Genomic DNA, 22,623 nt, shown 5'->3' on the forward strand with positions numbered 1-22,623 from the left:
ATCCAGGTCTAGTAAGGTGAGCATCCAAACTGGTCATTAGAGGGTTCTTGGGTATATTTGAGGACATGTATGAGGATATATGCACATTTATGTGCATCTTCCCATGTGGAGTCCTGAGGTTGATATTGAGTGTGTTCCACAGTCACTCTCCCTTTTTCTTATAAAGGCAGGTTCTTTCACTGTCCCTGTAGGCCACAGTTTTGCCAGCTTACTCTGCAGATGACTTTAGGGATACCATGTCTCTACTTCCCAAGGACTGAGATCATATGAGGTCACCATGTTTTCCTCATTATTATTTTTTATATCACAATTGCATCAAGTGTCCTTTCCTTTTTAAACTTTTCGATATGCCCTTATTTGTTATTTTATTAAATTCATGTCCTATTTTTAATTAATAGTTACATATATGTTACAGATATTTCTAACTCATATATGTATATGTTACACATATATATCACAGTTAATGGAAATATATATTCCTTATTACATAAGTACTACTTTATTTGACTGTATAATGTGTTACTCGTAAGTATGTTTTCAGAGTAACCATTTGGTATAGGATAGCCAATTGACATTAGAAATAGTCTTCTCTAGGGGAAAGCATACATGCACTTCCTTTATGTAAGTACTAAGGATTTAGAATCTAATATTTGCCTTTGTGCAGCAAAATATTCTATGTATTGAGCCATCGTCCAGCCATGATTATTTTTTGGTCCTAAAGGTTATGTTCAGTTACCTTATTTATCTGTGGTAATAACCAAAATGATTTAACATTATTCTATTTGATTCTGTGAATATATTTCCTACTTAATTGAACCAAATGCATTTCTATATTTGAAGAGTAAGTGATAAGTAATGACTCCCAATATTAAGAAATAAACAAAGAATCCAAAAATAAAACAAAATAGAAATGTATAGACATTGAAATTCAACCCATTCAGATTCCTATGTACTTCATTTAGCCAGAGAGTTTTTATTTGTAGTCTATTATCTGATGTATAATACTGGATTTTGTTGACTCTAGTTTTATTTTCTTAGAAAAGAAAGTTATAAAAATCCAATTTCAGGAGAAAGCTTTACTATAAGAATTTGCTCACTATATAATATAGTCTTTTATAAAATGACAATTTTTGTAGTGGCAATAAAGAATATCAAACCAGATGATATGGCTTTTTTTTTTCAAAACTGTGAAGATTCAATAACTGAAAAGGTAATAATATCAAATTCACATTATAGTACAGAATGTTATATTATAATAAGACTGTGCAGATATGTTTTCACTAATTCTAACTGCAGATATGAGTTTAATTCTATGATGTTACATCTGAGTCCAGTCTAGTGAGAACCATGAACTTATTGTTTATATGAACACATAGTTTCCCATATTTGTTATTCATTACATAAAAATTAACAAAACAATTGATATTAATCACAATTATTTATTCATATAGAAATAAATGAATTGAAGTTTTTATCATTGTAATTAGTATGGATTCCTGACAAGGCAATATCTGATAGGAATGGCAAAAGGTATAGGCCAGCACAGCTGGTGATCAAAATCAAGTAAAGCTAAGCTCCACAATGGCCACCTTGCTGCATATGGCTTTCATCTCCATTTGTTGCATGTTTGGATAACTTTTAATATTTTTACAGTTTGAGAATATTGGATTGATGGAAAGTTTCTTATGAATCATTTATGCATTCTCCCAGAAGTACTGCTTTTTAGTTTCCTCAGGAATACCCTGAACATTCTACCTCTCTGCTTTTATGGAGATATCCTTATCTACTTGAAGGTCTTCCTTACACCTTAGAGTTTGTGACACACATAAAGAAGTGAGAGGTCTCTTTATGATGCTGTGAGATATTCTCAAAACATCACTACTACCTGGTTTCTACGGCAAACTAGTGTGTGGCAATTGGGATTAAAGGTGTGTATCACCACTGCCTAGCCTATAAGGCTGAACAGTGGGATTGTTCTACTCTCTGATTTTCATGTAAACTTTAATTATTAAAATACAAATGAAATATCACTACTTTCCCCATTTTTATCTAAAATATAAAAGGCTATAGATAATATAAGAAAAACTATATGCAATAGGTACAATGACTATATATAATATATACAGGCAATAAATACATCAACAATGTCTAGTCCTTTTACATTTGACAAATTCAGAGAAAATGTAATATATCTATCCAATCTTGGTGAGTACAAAGTCCTGTACCTAATTTACTTTATATCATAACTTTATTTCTGCATCAGCCAAATAAGGAAATTTATAATTATCTAATCTTCAACTCCCTCAGAGACCCAAGAAGGAAATATTAACTGAGTAAGCAGGAAGTACAAGCAAGTGATTTCTAAAAAAATATGAGAAATGACAGAAACAGTTTGCTTCCTAGACAGTCTTCCAAAATTCCTCTGCAATGTTGGGGCATCTGTTTTTACTCTATAGGCCTAGAGTACATGGCATACTTTTCTATATAGTAGAATATTCTGAAGGGCTGTCCCTTCTTGTCTTGAGATTGTTTGGCAGTCACTCTATCTTGTGCCCTGCTTATCCAATTAGGACAGCATACTGTCAACAGCCAAGTTAAGGACATTTTATTGCCCAGTGGTTTAATTTTCCACAAAGAAAATGAACTCCATGTAGAGTTCTTTTATGCCCATAATCTCTCTGAAGGAGATTGGTGCTACCAGAAGAAGACATATTTCACTCTTGAGAAAAATCTAAGTTCTTAAAACATTTAAATGTAATAATCTGTAGGTCATTGAAAGGTTGAAGATTACCTATCCATTTGAAATATATCTCTGCACATCTAGAAAGCCTAACTAACATTGCACAATTTGACTATTATGGATGACTATCTATTAATCCATAATTTCTAATTATATATTACATTTAAGTAACACATATCCATAAGGGCATTCCACATCATAAACTTTTAAAGGTCAATGAGATTTGGTAGGCTAGAGGAGCCGGCCACAGATCAGACTGCAAGCCTCTTCCCACTATATACCCAGCAATTAATTGACAAGAAACAAGGTTAGATATGCAGAAGTCACCTCTGTCCTATATAGAGATATTTTGGGGCAAAGAATAATGCAGAAAGATGATAAAAATATGAGATGTCAGGACCTCCTTTCTTAGGAAAGTTATCTCATGCAGAACCTCTAAGGTGTCATATGACCAAGGAACAACAGAATGCCAGGATTAGACTTATAAACAAATTTCAGAAAGATATAAATGTAAATACTGTATTATGCCAGCATTTGAATAATACTGCAGCAGCTTTGAACTGAGGAATTTTCCTGGGGGCTCTGATCATTAAGTGTTAATAATATACTGCTTGGACATGGCAATATTTCTGAACTGACTTGAAGATTTTGTTTTGGTACAGGGTCCTTGTACCCACTGATGTGTGATGTCTTTCTGCACATGTGTTCCTTTTATTGGTTGATGAATAAAGTTGTTTTGATAGATTATAGCCAGGCTGAAAGAGATATATAGAAAGTGTAGGCATAATTGATGTGATGCTATGTAGCTGCTGAAGGAAACAGATACCAGCACCTTGCCCAGTAAGCCACAGCCTTGTGACAATACACAGATTAATAGTAAACAGTTAATTTAAAACACTCACACACAAAACACACACACACACACACACACAACTACCTTAGAGAAACAATATGAATAATTTCAGTATTTAGATGAGATTCAGTGAGTACTTGGGATCTATATTTAACGGTAAAGAAAATATAAGTATATTTCACTATTGAATGATGTCAACAAATGTGTGGTTAAAAATCAAAGTTAGATAAATGTCTAGGGTTTCTTGAAAAAAAAATGATGATTCTTAAACCTACAATTGTTTCTGAGATGTCTTGGTTCCATACAAATTGAGTATCTTACTCGTTATCTTCTTTTCCTTTCCTTCATTCCTTCTTTATTCTCCAGTCTTTGATCGCAAACCTCCTTCTTCCTATTAATAAACTTGCTTTCCTTATTTTTTGCTATTTCCTCCTATTTTATGATTGGTAATTCTAAATAATCAGAACAACTTTTTAATATTTTGAGCATATCATTATCATTTTTATGGCTCATTTATTTTCTCTATGTCCTATTTCAGTCTCATATGGCTTTAAAAATATTTTAATGCTTCTTATTCATTTGCATGTCCTCTTTTCTGAGATATGAGCTCACAATTTATTTATTGTTTTAGTTTGTATAGTTACTTTAACTTTTTCCATGTCTTATTATACAAAGTTTTATTTTTGACAGTCAAATATATTAAAGTTTTCCTTTAATGTTGAATTCACATTACATGTTTATAGATCTGGATGCTATTTAACCATCTCCAACTAAAGAAATATAAGCATTCAAGTGACACAAATTTTTACCATAGACAAAATATGAACAGAAAAAACATAAAAATAGGAAATCCTCATAAATATCCAGCTTTATAGCTTCAGGTTGCAAATGGAAAAGAAAGCAATGTTAAATAAGTATTTCTGAAGGTACAATGCATGTTACCTAAAGGTCAGGTAATCATCAGTCTTAAGTAGTCTTTTGATATCTGTGAGTTAAAACCATGACTATTGGTGCTACTATGGCATGAACAGCATGAGAATAAGAAAATACTTTATGATAGATTTACATCCTGCTACAAAAGATGTAAACTTCACTTGCCACTCTTTTCTGGCTAAGAACCTATGATCGGACAAACCTTAGGCCTTCAGGGAGCACCTATCTCTATTTTTCAGCTAAATAATATAGTATTAAAGTGAGTCTTAAGGACTTATCAGTAGACCCACATAATTCAGTGAACTATTCAATCCTCCTTAGAAGCTTTCCTTTCAGTAGATGGCGAAGAACATGGTCACCAAACAACTCATCACCCGGAAGAGAATAAGAGCCTTATCAATCCCACACCTTAAGTGAAGCATTTGTGTTGTACCACATACTTTCTAAGTCCAGTGTCTATTGAAGAAGACAGAAGACAACAAGAGCCAAAAGTGATATACAACTCTAATCAAATTGTTTTTCAAACACAGTAGGGTAATTGTACATATGAGCTTCTAAAAATTGAAACAGTATGCTAATACATGCTGAGTAGAGACACAATTCCAGGACGTTGAAAGGAGGTAGGAATAAAGTACATTCATGGCTGAGATGATATTGATAATTAGTAGACCCAAAAGAGATAGCGTTAAGGGTAGTCATTCTGCAGGCTTGACAAAGATCTAGTGGAATTTAATTCATCCATGCATACTATATAGGTCAGCACTAATTGTACTTGTTGAGATTAAAAACAAGACAAAAAAATAAGGACACAAAATTGTGAAAGGAAAAGAATGGAACAAACTTGGTGATGCAGGGAATAAAATTAAAACATACCTCATAAAATTCTAAAAATATTAAAAAGTGAGAAAAACAAATGAACTACATATTTTGAATAATATAAAGACAGAAAGGACCTGATAAGTACAAAAGGCACAAACTGAGAATCATAAGAGGAAAGGTATTTTGATCTTACTAAGAGGATATTGGTTTTCAGATCAACTCTTTAGAGACTGGCCTCAAGATACCTATCTAAGCAGCCTTTGACTCAAGGCTGTGCCCTCAAAACCCTGCACGATTGTTCTAAAGTATAATCTCTGAAGCTGTGAATTTGCCTCAGTGACTTTTCCATGCTTCCCTCCCTTCCCTTACCAGGACCTGAGAAAGTAAGAATGTCAATGTAAGATGGAGAATGAAGCTTCTTTGCCATCTTTGGCTGGACTCTAAAAATATGAGCTTATCAAAACTGTGCTCATAAGCTTGATGAAGAGCAAATCAACTAATAGATAAGAAATAAAACCTTGTTATTTTGGTGACAGGAATGTTTTGTTCATGGTCTTTGAACCTTTGGATATGCTGCCCCCTCCATAGTTTCAGGACAAATTTAGCATATTCTGGAACTTTTATTTTCTAATAACTGGTTACCTGCCCAACGTATCTTTTGTATTTATATAGAAGGATAGTCTGCAAAGTCTCCCATAGTGCATTGTTTTCCCAGTTAGTATAGCTGCTTTTTTTACTCCCTGTAGCTATGGTACAAATGATTCTTGCTTAGGTGGCTTGCTAAATGCACTATAAAGATGCTCTTAATCTTGAATAAGCATGCCTGTCCTCTGCATGTCTACCTACAAGATGGAGATAGGAAAAGTGTTCGGCAACTTCTGTGAGTTTTGTCTCAAAAGACTTGTGCCAGAAGTAGAACATGCTGTGTAAAATTCATTTGGTTAAAGTGACAAGCCAGTATAAGGGAGCCTCCCTAATGTAGAGAATCTTCTGTGAATCATTTGTTAAGAATTTAAAATAATAGCACTGGACTATACTTAAATTCTAGATTATATATGCTGCTCTCTGAACTTGTAATTTAACAAATTACCTAATCAATTTGAATGAATATGATTAATATGTACTTCTATTGTTGTCTTTCTTAATAAATTAGGAAATAAAACTGAGTTTTGTTATAATTGACTTTTCTCACTTAAGGAGATTTGCATACTTTATAAGATACTGAGAATATTTTGTGTTAATTGATTTTTCTTGTTGAGAAAAAGAAAATTGCTTTTTAAATATGAGTGGTATGTGTACATGAGTAGGTGATCTAGGACATCATTTTGGTTTTGTTATAAAGGCATTTCTGAATATCTGATATTATTTGTAATGGTAATCACGTGGCTTGTGTCATGTGTCATGTGCACTTTTTCATCGGCTTTTTTTCTGAGAAAAGCAACTCAAATAGAGAGCATATTTTTTTAAATTATCTGTTTTAAACTGAGTATGATATACATTTATAATTTTCCTATTAAACCTATGTTCTTGCTTTCCATTAAGGGTGATCTCAATTTTCTCAACCTATAAAATAGTTGTGTATTCATACATTTATTATTTGTCATTGGTTATTGTGAAATAATTTCTTATGGTTTTAGATGAAAACTTAGCAAAAAAATTATTAAAAAGAAAAATAATAAGCAAAAAATGAAATTCAGTGCTATTATTCAGAATTAACTATATGATTCTTAGAAAATTTCTTCAATTTCCTAGAACACATCTTTACCATGTTGAGAGAAGGACAGCCATACTGTGGTCAATACAAACTTGACATAGAAGAGGTTCCTTATCCAAGATTACCTCTAAATACATGCTGTTTAAATAAGTATCTAAACCTCAAAAATCCACTTTCTAACTAAAATCAATTGTCACTGTTTGATCTACAGTCTTTATTTGAAAAACTATTTATAACTCCAACATCTGAATTCCTTTCCTGGTTGTGGGCCAACACTTTGAGAAACTGTATATACCAATCCAAGAATACCCCAAATGATTTTATGCTTTGTTGCCTTTTAAAGAACTATACAAAGGTTCTTTTTTAGGCTTATTGAAAGTAATGGCATCTTTTGAAGGGCATGAGAAGGTTGTTTGATACTTCATTGTCTAAAGTTGCCCCAAAGCACAGTAAGAGTTTACCCCCTTTCTCCTGCACACCAGGAGGCTACAGCATGCCTTACAAGGAAACACTCCAGCTTATCTACTTTCTTCAGACATAAATTACATTAAGCTTATCAACAAACTAAGTTCTGTAGGTAGGTAGGGATGGGAATATGAGGGATCAGGTTAGTGGCCTGAGAGAGACAGTACTGAAAGGGGCTACGTGAAAGAGGAGATTGGAATTTTGGGGTCAGGAAAACAACAGGTGAAAGGGAATCTCCCAGGAATACCCAAAAGGAATCATTGGACACTTGTGAGTTTCTTTATGCATTAAGGGTGCCATATGATGACATAAGTCACAAAACAATCCTACACCAGTTCAGAATGATGAATAATAACAAAGCTATTTATTTAAGGGGAAAACTTACAGATCACTGTCTTAGAAAACAGTCCTGTGTGTGAAACAGGAACAGAGTCTAACAGCCAAAAGTGGGAGATGTAAACAAGAGAGCTGGCACATATTGACTGCTGCTTTTTCAGTATAAGAGAGCATGCCCAAGTGGACTGGTATCTTAAAGACTATTGGCTGAAGGAGTGGAAGGAGATCCCACAGCACCTCCCCCTTTTGTTTAAATAAGAGATTTCCAAACCCAATAAAAAACTATATACACTAGAAACAGATATCAATTATAATTAGAATTAAAACCAGCACAAACAATATTAAGCAAGGAACATATGCTAAATGTTTTAATAAACATTCTATCCTATGGAGTCTAAGTCTTATATAGGAAATGGCTTGGCTAGATAATAAAGTACAGTAATTATGAATATCCAACCTTCAACCCCATCGAAGGCCTGAGAAGGAAGATAATATTACTTGAGCAGGCAGGAAGTACAATAAAGTAGCTTCCAAAGTGAGCAATATATGATGGAGACAATTAACAACTGAGCAATCACCCAAAGTCTCATTTTTCAATGTCGAAGCAAGAAAATTTGGTTAAGACCTAGCATAAAGGACAGATCATTTTTAGAAACAAGAAATTTTTCAAAACAGTCTTAACCTGTCTAGGCAAGATTTGAACGTCCTGCTTATCCATTTCCAGATATCATGTAATTTGTCAGTGGTTGAGGAATTGCCCAAAAGCCAGTTTTGCCAAGAAGAAAACAAGCTACAAGAGTAGTGTCTTCGATGCTCAACATTTTCTCAGGAATACATTGATGCTGTAAAAGTAGTGTAGGAGGTCCTTCTGTCTATGTGTTGCTTTCATCAATGAATAAAGAAACTGTCTTGGCCTGTTAATAGGGCAAAACTTAGGTAGGCAAGGATGGATAGAACTGAATTCTGGAAGGAAGAAAGCAGAGTCAGGGAGATGCCATGTAACTGCCAAAGACAGATGCTGGGAATTTTACCTGGTAAGACACTGCCATGTGAAGATACACAGATTACTAGAAATGGGTTAAATTAAGATGTAAGAGTTAACCAATAAGATGCTAGAGCTAATGGGCCAAGCAGTGATTTAATTTATACAGTTTCTATGTGATTATTTTGGTCTGGGAGACCAGGACAAAAAAACTTCCTTCCCCTATCTATACTCCTGTGTAGAAGTTAGCTTGATATTAGAAATAACCATACTGGATTAAAACAATTATACTTTTTATTTATAATAAGGGAAAATGCATGAAACAGGAACAAGAAGTCCAAATCCAAAGCAGCTGTGCTAAGGGAAACCTCACAGAGAGAAAAAATCACCAGGGCAGCACACCATTTTTCTCGAGGTCCCAGGAATCCACACCCTAATTTTGGGTTGGAAGAATCCCCATCACTCCTGTGATCAGATGTATACCCTAGCAAAATTGTCATCAGAGAGGCATCATCCAGCAACTGACAGAAATAGATGCAGACCCAGAGCCAAACATAAGTGGAACAAGGAGAATCCTGAATAACAGGTTGTAGCACCCATAGGGGTCAAGGATGCCACAAGAAAACAACAGAACCGATGGGTCCTGGTGGTGAATGTGTTTAATCCCAAGACTTGAAGACAGAGGCAGGCAGATCTCTATGATCAAGGCCAGCCTGTTCTACAAGAGTTAATTTCTGGGCAGGCTCCAAAGCTACAGAGAAGCCCTGTCGGAAAAAAAAAAAAGAAAGAAAGAAAAAGGAAAAACAAAAACAAAACCACAAAATCAATAACTTTGGCTCATAGGGGCTCAGAGAACCAAACCGACGTCCACGGACTCTGCATGGGACTGACCTAGCCACTCTGCAAAGATGTTGCAGTTGTATAGTTTGGTTCTTTTGTGGAACTCCTAGTAGTGGGATTAGGGGCCATTTCTGATACTTTTGCAGGATTTTGGGAACTTACTCCTCATACTGCTGTTGTCTTGCTTAGCCTTAGCACATGGGGAGGTGCTTAGTCTTACTGAAACTTAATATTCCATGGTATGTTGATATGTGTGGGAGGGTTGCCCTTTCCTGAATAGAAATGGAGGAGGAGTAGATATGCAGTTAGAAATCCAGAGCTCTGTAGAACATGCAGTGAGTTGGAAGTGAAACAGCATCCTGAAAATGGTGAGATAGCTTAGACACCAGAGTATGAGTACACCAACATGGGGCCTTTGCTTTGCCCTGTGAATTGTCTACTACTGTCTGTGCACTTGTATGTATGTATAAGCACACATGTGGTCATTAGATATTTAATCACATAAATTTGTTAAACTAAAATTTTTGAAAAATTACCTTACTGTAAAGTTCATTTAGATTAAAATTGGTATCATAGCATGCAAATTAATCTTTCAGTAAGAGTTCTGTTACTAGTACTACCTAATCTTATACTTGATATGTTCTTTTCCCCAAAACACATCATTTCAGTCCTAGAACAAATTCTACTTCTACCAGAGAGACATCACAAAATGTATTTCACAATATTATATGGAATCTATTTTTAATAATTGTGAGTTCTATTTATCTAGTATATTTCACATTTCCAGCTCTTCTTCAGTTTTCTTTTTCTGCCCTGGTATAGCATTTACTTTCTTCTGTATTATATATATTATATATAGCAGCTTGATTTTACCATGAAAGCCCTAAGCAAATATGCGTTTTATATATTCTTTAAAATCAGGAAAATCTTAATTAACCTACATATATACCTGTAGCTATACTTTCACATACTGTAATGTTATTTAAATGTTAAATTTTATTTTATTTATATAAAGACAAGCTTATTTAATTAGTCACATACTTAATTGTGCTATTTGGTTTGTAGACATCAGGGAACAGATTAAAAGTTATTTAGGAAATAATTACCAAATTAATAAATGTTTATTTATGTACTAGGCTTTAACAATTTTTTTATTTTACCTACATAGAATATTGCACTTATTTTGAAAAGCCATAAGAAATCATATTATTTTTACTTAACTAAAAGTATGTATAATATAAATATATATTATGTAATATACATATGTATATTTTAGGGGTCTGGCACTGTTGAAATGATATTTCTAAGATGTCTTTAAGATCTGAAAGCGTAGAAGCTTTGTTCCACCTTAAATAACACAAAAGGTAATTCCAGGGGGAGTTTGCTTCTGCAGCTTAACCTTCTGGTATGATTGATATCTGTACTACTACCTTAATCAGTAATGCATATAGTAGTTATTTTCAGTCAATGAGTGTAATGAAAAATATATAAAAAAGATATCATTGTCTTAAAAGTAGCTATGTTCATACAACAAATACAAGATATCAAGCTACTATATCTCTGCTTTCAAAGATGATCAAGAAAAAGAAGAAGAAAAATAAGGCTTCGAATTTGGAACATTCCAAGAAATGGAGAGATGCACTTAAGGCCTTGCCTTTTGCCATTTATGATGAAAACACACAAAGTGCTTCTTCAGCGAACTGACTTCCCTTCACCACTCCCAATACGTCAGATACATTCCCCTTCCTTTGAGATTACTTTTTGGTCGGTACATTCTGAAAAACAAGTTGTCAAATGCTTAACAATGATTTGACTCACACATTGCTCACACCTTGTGTTTCAGAAAGGTTTGCACATTGTGTGACATAAAAAACTGAAGATTCTCCTTCCAATTATAATTGTAGTTAGAGAACTAAAGTCTATCCTCCATGGATATTAAAAATAAAAGCTTTGTTTATCACGTTCAGACGCTGAAAATAGTATTATACACACTGAACTAGAAACTATGCTTTTTTTTTCACATCCTGGCTGAAGTTTCCACTCCTTCTTCTCCTTCTTGTCCCTCACTTCATTCTTTCCATCTCCCCCTCCCAACAGTCTCTCCTCTTCAGTTTCTTCCAGAAAAAAGGCAGGCCTCCCATGGATATCAACCAAACATGGCATATCAAGTTGCAGTAAGCCTAGATACCTACCCTTGTATTAAGGCTTGGCAAAGCAACTCAGTATGAGGAATAGGGTCCACAAGCCAGCAACAGAGGCCAAGATAGCCTCTTTAATTGAAATATAATTAGGTAACTTTCTCTCCCTTCCTCTTTCTAATTCACTTATTTTGCTTTTCTCCAAAATCCTCACATACTTCTCCATCTTCATATTGGTAGCATCTTTTTCTTTAATTATATTTGTTACATACAAAACAAAACACACATACACACACATATATGAATGAACAAATATGCATAAATACAACATACTGAATATGCTCTTGTTGTGTACATATGTTCTCAAAGATGAGCACTCTCCTTTGGTCAGCCATTAAAATGGTACATCTCTGAGAGAGGATAATTCTCTTTGTCCCAGAAGCCAGCAGTTGCTTGTACTTCTCTTTCTAGGGAAGGAAGCCAAAGGAACATTCCATTTCCAAGTTTACATGTCTATTGATATCATCATTGTTCTGGTCTTGTTTATTCAACATTTCTAGAAATGATTATTTGAAAGAAGACTTCTTGATATTATTGCTTTTACAATATGTCCATTACCTCTTCAATGACTTTCCCTGAGCCATAGATACTAGAGCTGTGATATATACATATCAATTGTGCTGGATTATATTCTTCATAATTTGTTTATATCTGCAATTTGTATACATGCATTTTTATGATGGGATCATTTTTCTGTAAATAGAAGGTTCTTTGATGAGGGGTTACAGCGAAACTTAACAGTGCTTATAAGATTTAGAATGTAGAAGAAATTATAAGATTTATACTGTAATGGAAATTATGTTAGTCTAGCAAAGTGGTAGTAGCACATTCTTTCCTAAGGTCCATGACCTTGATAGATCTGGAAAGTTAGCTATGTTTCTTGTACCAGTCATGATGTCTCTCCTGTTTTTCTGTCCTTAGGAAATTAGACAGCTTCCAGTTGTTACAGACATATGACTGCCACTTCTTGTACCTTTATGTAAATCTTGTCGTTCAGGTAATTGTCATAGTTCATAGGTTCTGTAGCTGATATTTAATTGCTTCTCTCCCTTGACAGCTCATGTTGTATTTCTAGAACCATGAAAGGCAGACTACAGGAAAATGCCTTTCATGTTCTATACAATTTGATTCACCTGAGTCATGTGTGCCATATAATGATGTCTTCAGCAATAAAGTTCCACCTTTAACCTCTGGGAGACAATCAAAGGTGACATGAGTAATCTACATCATTTTTAATATCACTTGTACTACCCTGCTAACCCCTTTGAAAGTAGGATTTTCATATGTTCTACTGAAATTTTTAGGAGTGAGGTATCTGACCCCAGAATAATGAGCTCCCCCGCTTCTCCCTTTGTTGATATTCAAAATTCCAAATCTTTAGGTATGAGTGTAAAACATGGAGTAACCACAGAAAAACAATAAAGTATAAAGTGAAATAAGTGTGGGCATGGTGTAGGGAAGGGAATTTCAGGGTGTAGGTAATAGATATGAAGATGTAAATAGAATAGCAGAGGGGCTTTACCTGGGAAGTAGGGAAAAAGTCCATAGACAAGGATTGATAACAAAGGTTGTTTGATAACATCTCAAGAAATCATATTATTCTATATACACCTGCTTATAAGAATACAGATATTTATACATATACCAAAAGACACATCACATGTACATACACATACATAAAGATGCAATCTACACTATGTGATTCCTCAATATTTTGTACTTAAATTTCTTTAACTCTTACAGAAATGTACAATTTCTTTTATATGAAAGGAAAAAAATTAGTCAATCTGAAGATGTTTATGTTTTGTTTTATGGGTTTAGGAATACAGCTAAATAATTTTGCCTTAGGAAAGGACATTTGTAGCCTGATGAGTCATATATTTTATTTTTTCTTTAGATAAAACTTATAATAGATTCTTATAAGTAGTAATTGTGTAGAATTTACCTGAAGGAATACATGACAAATGAGGGTCACATGAAATTTATTTTTCTAATGTTAATGGGCTTTAACATCAGTTAACAGCACTTTCTACAAAAAATATGCCTATGTTTGGGTGTAATTTATATCATTGGTGATGGAGATTTGGTGACAGGAGATGTCAAAATATAAGATACAAGGAACTGTTGGAGTGCCTAGACACATCACAAGAGATCCTATTTAGAAGCACTGTCAAATGAAGGTGATAAAGTTAATGTAAGAAAGAAGGCTATCTTAGAATTAAATTACCTTTAAAGGAGAAAGAGGTAAATAAGTGAGATAATAATGAATTCACTGGGCATTAAATGAGCAGTGTATAGTAGATTTTTTTATATATGTGAAGTAGCAAGGTAGTTGACATTATTTACTTTAGATATCTAGAATTACCAAGGAGAAAAGTCACAGGCAATCCCTTTAAGGAGTTAGCTAGTCCAGGTTAGCCTCTGGATATTTCTCTGTGGAGTTAGCTAGGTTTGGCTAGCCTCCGGATATTTCTGTGAGGAGTTAGCTACATCAGGTTTGCCTCTGGATATTTCTGTGTGGAATCTTTTATTTTTAATTTACTTATGGGCAGAAGGCTCACTCTATCAGAGAAATTAAAAGGAAGCAAACAATTTGGCTGAGCACTATTATTGTTGTGTGCTTTCAAATGACAGGTACAATGTAGGCAGATACCTCACAACTCTGAAACCACGAACTTCTCTCTGTACCCACAAACTGAACCATGATTACAAAATAAACCCATCATTTTTGGTTAGTATTGTTAAGGACTTTTCATAACATGTAAAGTCATCAATACACTAGTCTGATTGGTGCCCCAAATCAAAACTTCGGCAAGTTGTATTGACATTCTGACTATCTCTTATTGTGTCTCTTGAATTTAGTCCCTACTGCCTATGAAATGAACAGAAAATGTAGGCTACCCAGTAAAATAAAAGTAGAAAAACAGGGATAAAGAATAAAACATTGATTTTTTTACAAATAACTTTTGTTTTGTTTTGTTTTTTGTTTTTTGAGACAGGGTTTCTCTGTAGCTTTGGAGCCTGTCCTGGAACTCCCTTTGTAGACCAGGCTGGTCTCGAACTCACAGAGATCCACCTGCCTCTGCCTCCCGAGTGCTGGGATAGCTGGGTGGTGGTGGCACACGCCTTTACAAATAACTTTTTAATTAGAGTTCATGAAAAGATGACTATTTCCTTTTTTCGTTGTTTTCTTTCTTTATTATATTATTGTACTGTAATAATTATGTGCAAAGGATGAATCTCTGTGCTCATGATGAATGTGTGAAGGCATGAATGTGACAGTGTAAGTAGTACAGAAGTCAAAGGATTACATTGTGGATATGCATAAAACAAAGAGTATTTTCCAACAGATATAGATAGATATCTTTGTCATTCAAGCCATTGAAACAGAAAGGTGATTTGGTATTAAAGCTTAATCTCTGTATCTTAAACAGATTCTATATTGAAAAGCCTTAACATATCATAACATCCTGTTTTTAATTATATCTATGTTTCTTGTTAGAAGTAAAAATGATAATAAATCTTTTTCATTTTATATTTGTGAAATCATTTTCATATATAACTTCTTGAGCATTTGAAACTCTAGCTGCCTGTGCTGAGTAGTTGAGTATACATTTGGAACATTGAGCTGCGACAAAAGCTTTAATTATGTTTGCAGTTTTGTTTATAGCTATCTTGGGGCACACAGTATGTGCTGCACATCTGATATATGTGCAAGTTTTCACTGAACTCTTGCATTGGGTCCCAGTGGATTTGACCAATCAGGAATGACATCATCGGCACTTTGTAGCATGTAATTCATCAAACTTTTTAAAAACAAATTGAGTTTATGTTCACAGCAAGCCATCAAAAGTCTAAAAGAACTCTGGCAATCTGAGCCTAGATGATTATAAGACCAATCCAGAATCAGCCAACCAGATGATCCATCTTGTAAAGTATCACAAACCTGACATCATCTATCTATCTATCTCACACATTTTTATTTATATTTTAGCTGGTATTATTGTTCTTAATCAAATTTAAGCCACCAAACAGAATCCTATATATTCAGAAATCTCTAGTAAAGAAGAAATTAAAAGCACAAAATTGCTTGCTAAATATCAAAATTTTCTTCTAGAAGTTATCTACATACATTTCATTCTTGTGAATGAGAAGTCTTCAAAGATAACATAATCTCTTAATACATGTATAAAACATCCATGTTAAATACAAAACAAAAAATAATTTTACAGAGAACCTGACACAATTATATTAATCAATCTACCATCTTCTTCAACATAAGGTTTATGAACTTCAGAACTTGCTGATATTATTTCTAAACGATGCCTGAAACTTTGTGATGAGTGAAACTTAGAGACAAATATTCATTTCCATCCTCTCTTCCCATGGTTATGCTATGTAGTTTCTTGCAAGATGTCTTTCAATCATCTTACTATAAACTGGGCTACCACTTTGAAATCACAGCTTAAAAAGTACATTACAAATGTTAAAGCACTTAAAGAAAGAAACAGGGGAAATTTAGAATTTTCTTTTTTAAATAGTCCTCTTAAAGATGTGAAAATATACCTAAGCATATATTCCTTATTGTAAAATACCTCTGAAGTTTTTATTTATCAGAGAATAAGAATAAATGAATATTGATGCAAAAACCCTTTTTTTTTTGTTTGAATGACACAAAATCTAGATAGACTCGTATATTTTAACAATTGGTCACCAGTTGTTGGAGCTGTTTTCAGAGGTTATGGAACCGTTAAGTTGTGGAGACTTGGTGGAGGAGACATTTCATCAAGGTGGGCTTTAAGAGCTAATATCTTCACCATTCTATGTTTCCTCTTTCGATTGCCTGTGTGCAGCTTAAATGTGATTTCGCTGCTTCATAGCTTTGGTCAGTACTGCCCTGCCTCTCAACAATTAAGAACTCTGGAAACAAAAAATGGAAATAAACCCCTTTATGCACTAGTTGCTCTTAGCTCTGGTATTTTATCATAGAAATCCAAGATTAACAATCAAATGAATTTGTTTCTTTTTCAGAATATTAGTAAAGTCACAGAGTATTGAATATTTTCTAACTCAAAGTCTTTAGTCTATAAGAAAATCTGTACAGAAAGTAAATGAAAATTTACTTTTCACAACATAATGAATTCTAGTGAAGCTTCAAAAATATGTACCCAGCTGTTTAAGGGAATAATTTCTGAAAGTATCATGTTTCAAAGGTTGGGTAAATATATGGATATAGGTACATATATAGTTATATAATTACTGTGTTTTTAAATATGTATTTCATTTAAAATGTATATAAGCATATGTTGAAGTATGCATATGTGAATATACATATTGTCCGGGACAGAGTCTTTAGATCCCCATGAGGTTGGAGTTTGTATTAACTTTGAGTCTTCTGGTCTATGGTTTGAACCAAATTCAAATGCTCTATTAGAGGACTACAGGATCTTAAACACCGAACCACATTTCCAGTTCTGGTGTACAGTTGTAATGTAAGTCTTAGAAATTTTTGCAGAAGAAAGCTACACTTGAAGCAAGAGTTAAGAATACTAATCTTTTGTCATTTTTTATCATTTATTCACAATTTAAGTTAAATCATATTGAGTAAATAAATAAACTAAAATTATAATGCAGTATAACTTCTAAATGTATATTTAATATGTTAATAAAATTAAATTATATCTGATCCAACACTCCCTATTTATAATTGTATGATACGAGCCTCAGAAGCTATATTTTACAAGATACAATGTTACATGATATACCGCAATCATAAAGATCATTTACAAAATTATGGTATCTATGTAAGTAGCATTAGCAGTAAATTATTGAAGAAAACAAGTACTATAATTTCTAGAAAAGTTTGAAAAGGTATGACTCATTATTTTGAAGTACTTAGATTTATAAAGTGACTATAAAATTCAAATAAATAAGAATGGATTCATGTGGTATTCTAGGAAAGTAGAGTGCTGTATTGTATACTTTATACATGATCTTCCAATTAGAACATTTACAAACCACTTGAACCTTAGTTAGTCATGATTTCGTTAGTGATACAATGAACACGAAGGAGGTTTTATTACGATCCTTACCATTAAACTTATAATGATTGCTGCATATCCTTTGTGCAAATCAACCTTAGACACTGGTGTGAGGATTGAGAACACACTTGGTTTAACAGTGAAGCTTGTTCACAACAAAATAAGACAAATAACAGATCCCAAAAGTCAGTCATCCTACAGAGTTGAAATGTGTTTTGTACATGTATGTTTGATGGGATTGCTTTTGGTTTATTATATTTTGTCTGTTATTTTTAAGAAAAATGAGTGAATGAGTGAATGGATGAATGAAAACCTCATCGCTAGGGTAAAATTAACAACTGACTTGTACCTACTGGAAGAAGGAAAAGCATTTTCCTCTCATAGAGACACTGGGTATATCAACCACTCAATAGCAGGCTTCATGCATAAGAGTAGTTGACCAACATAAAATGGAATCTGCATACTTTTGTTTGTGATTTTATTTGGATACAGTTTGGTTGGGTTTGTTTGTTTGTTTTGTTTCTTGGTTTGAGTGTTGTTTTAGCTTGTTTTCTTGGTTTTGAGAGGTTTGTTATATCAGGTTTTTGTTATTTGAGAAAGATCTTGAGTGGTTAGGAATGGGGAGAGGATCTGAGAGGATATGACAAGGGAGGACATAAGATCAAAATATGTTCATTTTTTTTAAAAATTAAATAATACAAAATAAAATACTGTAGAACAAAAAATACTAATAATTATACCTATCATATAGCAAGACTTCTTAATTCGCTAATCCCAGAACTTGTTTGTACTAGGACTAAACTCAAGTATTGCCTTAAGTATAGTATCTTTTCTCTCAATCAATTCATCCAGTAATCTTACTGGATTGCTAATGTAGCTTCATATTCTCCTCTTGACCTAATTGAAGGCTGTGTCATACACCTACACTGAACATCTTGAAGTCACCAAGGTATGCCATGCCTAACATGACTTTTTTTAGTTGTTGTGCAAACTGAAGCAGTTATGAGGAGCAAAATATATATTGAAGTAAAAGTTATGGTTTATATATACCATAGCCTCTAAACTTTCACAGTCCTTTACAGCTGCAGGGAAGTTTCCTCACAATGTCTCTAAAGTGTGTAGAGTAGGTTATTACCACAATGAGAACCACCCTTGACAAGTCCCTACGAGAGGAATGATTCAGGTCCAATCTCTGTAGTTAGAGCCAGCTATCAATGCAAGGGACAAAGGTCCTCAACAACTTAATGTTTTTGAAGAAAGGAACATAAATTTAAAGAATTATCACTAAGTTTCCTGCCTTGTGACAGAATAGAGAGACCTATTTTTCTTGGGTCACCTAGTGGGTGTTAAAGGACAATTAAATAAGTTAAAGCAGTCATTGTTATTAATAATCTATTCTTTTTCATATTTTTATTATCGCAAGTATATTCAGGTATTGATGTTCTTGTAAATAAGCAATGATTGCTTGCAACAAGGCAGTTCATCTCCCTAATTAGTCTGCTTCCCTTAAGCAATTTAACTTTCAATCAAACAGCAAGCAAGCCTAGCCTTATGCCAGTCATTTTGTAGATTCCACTGATGCCCCAACAAGACTCAGGAAGATCATAGCTGTAAGGTCTGACTCTTGGAGACTCTACCTTAGCCAGCATTGTTTCATATGGTTTGTTCTCAAATTTTTGCTGTCATAAATGTCAGTGGACTAATATCTGCCAACCATTCCTAACTAGAAGACATGAGATCTTCTAGAGAAACAGTTTTGATTCATTGAGGCAGGGAGACAATGTTATGAACTGTGTAGACACAAACCTTCATTTCCACACTAGGTTTCCTGTGGTTGTGGAAAAACATTTCTTCTATCTGAATAAACAGAATGTTTTTATTTAGTTAGTTGGATAATGACAATCTTGAGGTCTTCTTTATGTAGCATTACAGCACAAAGTTTAGTAAAAGCCTTCATTTATCTGTTTTTTTTTTTTTTAAACTCATTTTTGGTAGTGTGAACTGAGCTCTTCAAATACAGAATCAAAGAGTAGAAAAGCACCAAAGACAGAGGCAGAGGCTACTGAGCTGGAGTAGGAAGAATCTGAGAAAGCATATTGTTTGAAAACCTAAGAGGAATCTGAGCAGTTTGAGAAGTTAAAAGCACATAATATATGTATGTCTAAAGAACCCTGCTCTTCAAGGTCTATAGGAGAGCTGTAACATGAGACCACAGAATTTGCTATTCTCCCCCTCCCCCCTGTTGATGGCAGTAGCTAGCTGTTCTCTAAGCAAAGCTAATGCTGTCTTGAAGACTTTATTTTTACCTACCTCTGTTTTTTTATGTAGGTAAAACAGATGTTCCAGCAAGATGAGCAGTAACTTAGAATAGCACTTAGAAGTTCTTATCTCGTTCATGGAGAGTTTAGATAATTTCTGTCTTACTTGAACTGAAAAGTTTCAGAGGGACCTGATGGAGACTTTGTGTTAGTCATTTGTGGTTTCTAAAGAACAGGACTATTGTCTCTAAAGGGAAGATTGAGGCACTAATGGGTGATTTCCTGTAATCAGAATTCCTGTAAAGAATTTAGAGTTCTTTGATGTGTGACCGTTTGTTGACTCTGGTTGGGTCAAATGTGATGGTTATGAGCTGTTCTTAAAGTACTGTCTTTCCTTACAGTTACCTCAGGGTAAGTGGAATACTTGTGATCATAGAATAGTTGGCCTTCTTGTCTAATTCTAAGCTGAGCAGCAAGCTAAAAAAAAAAAAATGTGCTTGTGGGAATCTCTGAGGATAATTGCATGTTAGAGAGCTTTGTCTAGATATTGCCACTATAGTCTCATTGTCCAATGAACTGCATTTGGCTAGAAAAAATAATTTAAAGCAAAATAGAAAAAAACCTTTTCACTTATTAGATAAAAAGTAGGGCCTCCAAAATGACAATGATGATGACAATGTTGTATAAACAAAAGGACTATGACCAGGTAAACAGAAGAACTGTTGTTGGAAAAATAAAAACCTAAATTCATAATTCCTCAGAAATCTCATGAGGTAGCTTTCTGTTTACTGAGAAACTCCCTTTTTATTGATTTTATTGAGCTCTACATTTTTCTCTGCTCTCCTCACTTCCTCTAACCTCCCTTTCAACTCTTTCCTATGGTCCCCATGCTCCCAATTTACTCAGAAGTCTTTGTCTTTTTCTACTTACCATGTAGATTAGATCCATGTAAGATCTCTTAGGGTCCTCATTGTTGTCTAGGTTCTTTAGAATAGTGATTTGTAGGTTCATTTTCTTTGCTTTATGTTTAAAAACCACTTATAAGTGAGTACATGTGATAATTTTCTCTCTGGGTCTGGGTTACCTCACTCAATATGATGTTTTTTTGCTCCATCCATTTGCCTGCAAATTTCAAGATGTCATTACTTTTTCTGCTGTGTAGTACTCCACTCTGTAAATGTGCACATTTTTCTTATCCATTCTTTGGTTGAGGGGCATTTAGGTTGTTTTCAGGTTCTGGCTATGAACCTCCTTTAATTCATCTCTAAAGGTCAATAATGTCAGGCAAGGACATCTAGTTTTAGGTCATTTTTAACAGCATATATCATTTTATGAACTCACACCCTGCTGAATGTCATATAATATGGTTTCTTTCCCTCATTTTGCTTCTCTTGGCCCTATTGTGAGAGATAGAAATAGAAGTTTGAGCCACAATGGGCATTTCCACCCACGATGTGTTTTAATTTGATGGTTTCACTGTTCCCTTGAGCATATCAATGAAATTTATTCTCTTATGTTTTTAGTGAGGTCAGACTAGAAAAGGTTAATCTCACACAAATATTTTAATTATAAAAATCTAGTCAAGAAGAAAAACTATGTTGTTTCTTTGCAAATAACTTGCAAACATTTCTAGTTGGCAGTCACATCCTTACCAGAAACATACATTTGTTCCCTGAAACCCACATTATGGATGGAAAGATCTAAGTATTGACAGCCTTCTTTGGTAACTGAAGACAAATTGTGGCACTTACCCTCCTCTTTCTTATACCCCCCCAAAACCTAAATGCTAACAAATTAATTTCATTTACTGGCTTAAAAATACCACAGGACATTGAGTAATATTAATCACCCATGATATAAAATCCAGTTTAAAATCACTGTGCATAAAAAAATAAAAAATTGATATGATGAACAGGGGGAAGTTTCACCAGAATTGTTTTTGTCGTGTGTCAGAGTATCCATAGAACCCCACCATGCAGTTGTTAACTTATCTGAGGATGTCATATCCTTATTGAAGTCTGAAGACATGATTGGCCTTGAACTAGAATGTCACGATGATAAAGAAATAGACAAACATCCAAAATTTATCATGGCTTGCTAGCTTTCTGGAACACACGGATAACCTACCTCTATATATGAGCTAACATATTTCTGACTTGAGGAAATATGTCATTAAACTTGGCAGGCTTCTACACTCCACCAACTCTGAAACTAATGTCTCAGATCATGGCTCAAACCTTCTAAGAATAAGAATATCCTCCACTATGCCACAGTCCAACAAACTGATTTTCCTACCAACTTAACATGTAAATGCATTAATTTAAGACTCTGTTTTCTTCTGTTACTGCAAAAACTCATATAAACTCTTCTACACTAGAACATGCCATTCAAGATAACATAAGCTTATATGTCTCACCCATTGTCCCTCATATTTGACATAGAGT

The sequence above is a fragment of the Microtus ochrogaster genome, linkage group LG3, assembly GCF_000317375.1.
Source record: "Microtus ochrogaster isolate Prairie Vole_2 linkage group LG3, MicOch1.0, whole genome shotgun sequence".
Classification (NCBI taxonomy): Eukaryota; Metazoa; Chordata; class Mammalia; order Rodentia; family Cricetidae; genus Microtus; species Microtus ochrogaster.